Source organism: Ptychodera flava, chromosome 12 (assembly GCF_041260155.1).
Source record: "Ptychodera flava strain L36383 chromosome 12, AS_Pfla_20210202, whole genome shotgun sequence".
In the NCBI taxonomy this organism is placed as follows: domain Eukaryota; kingdom Metazoa; phylum Hemichordata; class Enteropneusta; family Ptychoderidae; genus Ptychodera; species Ptychodera flava.
In genome coordinates this window covers 39350954-39358533 of record NC_091939.1, presented here as the reverse complement: position 1 = coordinate 39358533, position 7580 = coordinate 39350954, and the positions used below count along the sequence as shown (strand labels likewise).

The 7580-nt window shown below is 32.9% G+C and overlaps 1 long non-coding RNA gene across 1 annotated transcript; it reads left to right on the top strand.

Annotated features, from left to right (window-relative positions):
* Positions 1–1253: 1253 nt before the first annotated feature.
* On the top strand, positions 1254–3017 carry LOC139146363 (uncharacterized). The gene is made up of 3 exons (XR_011555126.1): positions 1254–1358; positions 1706–1831; positions 2710–3017. It is a non-coding gene; the product is annotated as an uncharacterized lncRNA (long non-coding RNA).
* The last annotated feature ends 4563 nt before the right edge of the window (positions 3018–7580 follow it).

Genomic DNA, 7580 nt, shown 5'->3' with positions numbered 1-7580 from the left:
TTGTCATTTTTGACACCTACATTACTGTTCATTGTAATGTTACAAATTTAAATGCTCTAACATTTGTATACAGTGAAATGTTGATTTTCATAAATAAATAAATAGGCCTGTATGGTTTGATTATAATATTAGCCCAATAATAACTGGCAACAATAAAAATAATTCTTTTCCTTTATTTACTTATGTATGGAAAGAACACTCTCATTGAAATGCTGGGGAAAATATATATGAACAGGCCTACAAGAGAAATACCCAGGCAGGAAATCTATGTAAGTATTCTTGTTCACTTTATAAAGTGATATATATATAAAAGTATATATATATATATATATATATATATATATATATATATGTATATATATATAAGTAACATCCCTTCGTACATTTTTTGGCACTGTATTGTCTGATATCTCCACATTGCCCGTGCAACACTTCTAATTAAAGATTTTCTTCCAAGAGTTGCCAGCCTGTACAACAGGATGTTGTCTCAAGGAGGACAACAACATAAAATTATCAGACAGTTTCATAAAGCTATGTCAAGACATCCTCAACTTTTTGAAAAATTCAATGCAACACCGAAAGACATCATATATTACATCAGACTCAAAATAACTTAAGGTGTGGTGGTACCTGATCAGTACTGCTTGGGGAGTCAAGGCAGTTGACTGTATTGTTTTCAAATCCCTGAAACAGTCACCTTGGTAAATAACTGATGAACACATAGGAGATTGTGATGATGTTATTTCTCTGCTGTATATTAATTGTTACAAACCAATCCTCATGATGTCATAGCTTCATCATTCATATGACACAATAATAGAGAACCCATAATGATCTATTGCTTGCACTTGCATGACGTTCTGTACTTATTTCCATCCGAGTGAATTTAAGCTGTTTAACTACTTCTGACTATATATATATACATGTATATATATATATATATATATATATATATATATATATATGTGTGTGTGTGTGTGTGTGTGTGTGTGTGTGTTTGTGTGTCGTAATAATAAATTGTATTTGTTGAACTACATTACATGGGCAAATATATGCCAGAATTGTTTGTTAAATTTTAAAAATGAATATGCAATGCAATAATAGAGTAAAAATAGCACACTACTAACTGAAAGGAAATATTATATATGTGGTCATATTCATAGAAAATAAAAACTGTTAATATGAGAATTAATGAAACATTAATCAAAAACATCATTAATACAAATCTAGAAGCAATATTTTATTTGTAGGACACAATAAAAGAAGAATTTTCGGACTTTAACGCCAACTCAATAAGGAAAATGATGACTTTCTGCCAGCGAAAACTTAGTGAATGGAGGCAGGAAGAAGCTCGAAAGGTAAAAAGATACACACAGAAACTCAAATGAATACATGTTTGTACACATACCGGTACCATACACTTGCAGAACCATATCATGTTATGTGTATATCTATCACAATATGACTCTGTCAAATTCTTTCCACAATATAATTCAATGCATTAAATTATTTTACAAACTAAACAATTTTCATCATTATTATTGTACTTTTACTAAAATCAAAGATACCAAAATTATTAATGAATTGTTTAACAGGGCCATGGTTTATATACGTTCACATCCATATTTCATTTTTATGGTATATTCATGTTTACTCAGAGTATATTATAATGACAAAGAAATTGTTCAAACTTATATTTTATCAGATCACATCAACAGAAGATGAAAAAAAAAAGTATGCATTCATGGATACACTATCATTGGCAGAAACAATATGTCGATCAAAGATGATAAATGTGACCCAGAAGATTCTGTCTTGTTTGGCACTGGTTGTAAGTATACTATATCCATATACAGCCATTATCATGAGTCAACATTAAGCAAAAATGTAACAAATGAACTTGAAAAAAAAATTAAAAACTGTACCATAGTCTTGAATAGTATGTAAAAATGGCATCCTTAAAGCAACATTTTTTAGACTTGAAGTGGAGTTTATTATTAATGTAAAAGCAGACGAACATTCATATACCCTTGTATACATTGAAATGGCGACTTTGTGATATTTACACAATAGGATCTTTGACAAAGCCATTGTATTATACAGAGATTTATTACATGCCTCGTATATCGAACGTCGCGCGCTCCATAGGATTCAATGGTAACTCGCCGATTACGTCGCGGGCCGCATAGTCATAACTGGACTGAAAGTGAACCGGAACTATTTTCAACTTGAAAACTTTTCGACGTAAAAGTCTTGAAATTTCATGTTTTGCACAGAAAATCCGTTTTTTGGAAAATTTCGCATAAAATATTGATAAACCGCATAACAGTAGTTTAAATATATCAATGCGCCATTCGATGATGAAAATCGTTCTATTTTTAACCGTTTTTCGTCTAAAATAAAAATAAAGCATTTGACTATAATTTGCCAATAAACGTAAATATTTTTGGTGCAAATTGAGTAAGAGAGGCATGTAATAAAAACATTATAGCCCAAACAAGGGACTATGTACCCTCGGGGCAGGAGACCATTTGCCCTCCTTACGTCGGGCAAATGGTCACCTACCCTCGGGCACATAGTACCATGTTTGGGCTATAATATATAATATTACTTTATTCATATTTGTAATGTACCACATTACTTCAACTGAACCATTCACATGCTAACTAGTGTATTATTGGGTATTTAATTTTTTTTTCTTTTATGTAGAGAAAATACAACAGAGATGAGGCACCAGAGAGAAGTGGCTTCTGGACAATGTATGTCCAGTGGTATCACAACACTGGGAAAAAACTAAACATTGATGATGTCATTGCGGAAGACGAGGAATATTATGAAAACTTAGAATAACTTAATTGCAAATTTTGTTGTGTTCCGATTGTTGGTTTTGAAAGTTTTTGTTTAATTCAGAAATAGCAAGCATTAACAACTATGCTGATTTTTATAGATTGATTGTAAATAATAATAAATGAATAAATAAAATTAATTTCATCTTATGAGGTCTACAGATATGATCATTGCACATTCACCAAATAAGTGAATTTCAAAATTCAATTATCATCAATTATATCTAAAACAACAGGTAAGTAGATATTCCTGAGAAAAAATGTAAAATATATTGAATAGCAGCACAGTTTGGCATGTGAAACAGTTCTGTAATAGTCATGTATCAAAAACAGTGTAACATGACTAGCAGAACAGTCATACAACAACACTATTCCAACAGTGTAACATGACTCGTGGGACAGTGCTGTAGCAGCACTGTTCCAGTAGTGAGACAAGACTGTTAGAACAGTGCTGTAACAGCAATTTCCAAGCATCAGTGTCACATGACTGTCAGAACAGTTTTGTAACAGCAATGTTCCACCAGTAGTGTAACATGACTGCTAGCAGCGCTGTAACAGGACTGTTCCACCAGTAGTGTAACATGACTGTTGGAACAGTGCTGTAACAGCACTGTTCCAGAAGCAGTGTTACATGACTGATTGAAAAGTCAGGTAACATCCATGTCACAACAACAATGCAACAATACTGGCACAGCAGTGTTTCTAGTATGTTACATTGCTACAACAAAGCTGCAACCAAGGTGGAGCACGAATGTCATAACAGACATGAAACACTGATGCAGCATAAGTGTTACCTGCCTGTTATGTTACATGGCTGTGTATAGTTATTCACCAACACCCGTCTCACAAGTGTTGCTTGAATGTAAGCAGATTATTAAAACTTAAATTTAGCGTGGAGTTTGATTCAAATCACAGACATTCATTCCCTTTCATTATTAGCTTTGGAAAATTATAACTGTTGGTAATATTTTGATATCAAAACATTCATACACAAAAATTGGTCTTTGAAAAATTACCATCTTTATTATAGTCACCTATGTCACATATGAAACAGTTGCTATTTTTTATGCAAACTTACCGCAGAAGTCTATATGAGTTAGTGTTTTTTGAAATTCTGCATTTAATTGTATTTCAAAGACATGTCATGCAATCCATGTCATGTTCCAAATAATATCTTTGGCTTATTATTTATAATGTTATTTCAAGTAAATAAAAAAACCCACCTTTAGGTAATCCTCTTTTAAAGCCTGGTAAATTAGTTCATATGTTTCAGAAAATTATTTTGCCTGATTGTCAAAAATGATATTCTGAAAACATATTGGTATATATCGGTATGGTTGGCCTTAGTTACATGTAAAGAAAGAACACAAACAGAGTGACAGTCTATATATATATATATATATATATATATATATATATATATATATATATATATATATATATATATATATATATAATACCCCAAGGCAAGGCACTTTACTGTTGATTAAAGTGGCTGCACGTTGCCAATACAGGAAATCTGGTGAGTTGCATACTTTATCACGTCACTTTTGACTGCTTGACAAGCTAAAAGGTGAACCAAAAGGTTAACAAATTCATTAAAATTGAATTAATATTTGCAAAAAGTGACTTTGAGAAAAAATGCTGCATGTTTGGTGCAGTGCCCCTTTAAGCCCACTTGATGCCCTCAAAAATTCTGTTTGTACAAAGGCATAATCAGCTCTATCTGGGGTTGTAAATGAGAGTTTACAATTGGCACCCTGTGTTCAAGATTGAGAAAGCATGCACTGGTCCGTGTACAAGTCTTGTTCAGACAACTTAGTATGGAATTCAATCAGTGCAGTTGATATCAATTTCCCCAGACACACTGTCTGCATGGGACACACAAGTTTGCATGATGCTCTAGCAGTGATCTCATAAAAGTGGGTCACTTCAATAAACTTATTGCGTAGAGGCTTTAATGAATAGAATTGGTATCTTGTGTCTCAATTTTTAACAAAGAGTGCCAATCATTAGCCCTCATTTACAACCCTTGGCAGGGTCTGTTTTGTCTTTATGACTGCATGCATCAAGTGGGCTTAATCAACAGTAAAGTGGCTATGGGTACATCATAATATTACGCCTCAAAAGAAATGAATGCACATCAAATTAGGACATCCATTACTTGAGTTTTGCACTCTTGTGATCAACTGATGAATCCATATTGGATTAGAGATCCATCAGCAAATTGCAAGTATGAAACTCAAATAATGGATATCCTGACAGATGCAAACACACACATGCATTATGTATATATATATATATTATATATATATATATATATATATATATATATATATATATATATATATATATATATATATATATATATATATATATATATATATATATATATATATATATATATATATATATATATATTGCTAGACATGGAACTTGTCGTGATTACTCTACAGACTGTTTCATGCGCTTGGCAATCGTCAGGAGTGATGTTGGCGGGCTCGTTGCTACCTATATATAGGGTCAGGTGTATATGCAAACGAGGCGGTTGTTCTGGCGCATTCAAGTGTTAAGGAGAAGGAATTTGCTTCTGTGTCTACATTTCGACAGAAATTCTGTACATTTGTTTAGCAGTGTTGACTTAATAATTGTCCGAATGATAATGTGAAATTTCTCCGTGATGCAGAGGTTACAGCGTTTTGTCTTGGTTGAGTAAGGCTGGGCTCTGTCAATGATAGACCATGTGACGTTGTATTTTGTGTTGCTGTCCTTGAGGGTCCATATGTATTTTGAGCGTTCCGTGCTGTTCCTGTGTTTTGATGTTTTGAAAGTATATTTGTGATATGTATATCCTGTTTTGAAAGCTGAGTCGTTGAGTCCGATATAGTGCTTTGTATCATTGCTTGTATTTACGGTGGCTTTGACAATACTACTGAGGGCGTGAGACAGTTTCCAGACAATGGGCAATCTTCTTTTTTGCGGCAGTTACATGACTTGATTGGTTTGTTGTCGTTGTGTAGGAGGTGGTTGTTATGGGCTCTGATGATACTGATTTCTTGTAAAGCTGTTGCTGACTTTCCTATTGCTTTTATTGAATATCTTGTGTAATGACACACATGATATATATATATATATATATATATGTATATGTATATATGTTTGACTGTGGTTTTTCAGGTTGTCCCCAGTGTTGTCGGTGGCGTGGTTATGATATATTTGTTTGTAGGATATTACAGATATAATAAACTATTTGAACCAGCAGATTGTACATGTGAAATATCCTACAAACGAATACATACATATATATATATACATATATATATATATATATATATATATATATATATATATATATATATATATATATATATATATATATATATATATATATATATATATATATATATATATATATATATATATATAAAACTTGATTGATACACACTACCACACCCAGTTGTTTGGTCCGAACGTATTTTAATGAACTTGTGACACAATGTTTCGTTCCAAAACTGTAGGTTCTTCAGGTGTACTGTATAACTGAAAATACAAAGATCGTGCCGATAAATAAATGTTGTACATTAAAAAAAACATTACTTTACAAAACTGTGGATTGTTTAACAAAGTCGATCGATTGAAAATGATGTGTAATTTTGAGATAAAAGTACTCACCTTGCAGTCTGACGCCCAAGGTTGGAATCTGGCATTCGGATATGCGGGTGAATGGCTATAATTTATAGTCAACGATGGCGCTCACATATCAGCCCACCCCATTGACCAGTCAGCACAAGTTGGTCATAGGTGGGCATAGCAAAGTTGGCGTAGCATAGCCAACCACACCCAGTCTAATTGATCATAATTACATTAGTATTGTATCTTTACCTGAGTAACCACTTACAAAAAGTTAGAGTAAAAGAAAATACAATATACTGTAGAAAAATTTAAAAAGTGCCAAACAAATTTTGGTTGTGTAATTACATTGCAGCCAATCAGAAAGTTTGGTGACCTTTGACCACAAAAAAATAATCAGCTGGAGTTGCCTTGTATAACTGTGCCCATATATTGTGTTGCTTGATAAGTTACTGCCATGTTGCTTATCGCATTGCTCAATGAGTTGCCTCATGTAACTCGGCAAGTCCTTGTTACAGGCCGTTTTCCTTCCTGTCAGCACAGTTCAAATGTCCGGAGAACAACTTTAAAAGCAGATGATTATTTATCATCCGGGACTTCAGTCTGTAGTGAAAACATCAAAGATTTTGGTTAGACAGATTTTATATGCATGTAAATGAACACAGAATTTTACATGAAAATGTCAAACAAGCTACGATTCAATAGCGCTGCAAGGTGGCCATATTTTTACGATTTTTCATGTCTTTGAATATTAACTCAAACATCTGTGAATTGATTTTGTTCAAACTTATGACAAAAGGAAAGCACTATGATCTACATGTGCATGTCAATTTATTTAGTGATACGATCCAATATGGCCGCGAGGCGGCCATTTTTTTTGCGATTTTCCATGTCTTTAAACCATAACTCAAACATCCATGTACTGATTTTGTTCAAACTGGGCACAAAGGCAAAGCACTATGACCTACATATGCATGTAAAGTTATTTTGCGAAGTTTGAATATGGCCGCAAGGCGGTCATTTTTTTTGCAATTTTTTTATGTCTTTGAACCATAAATCAAACATCTGGGAACTGATTTTGTTCAAATTTGGAAAAAAAAACTT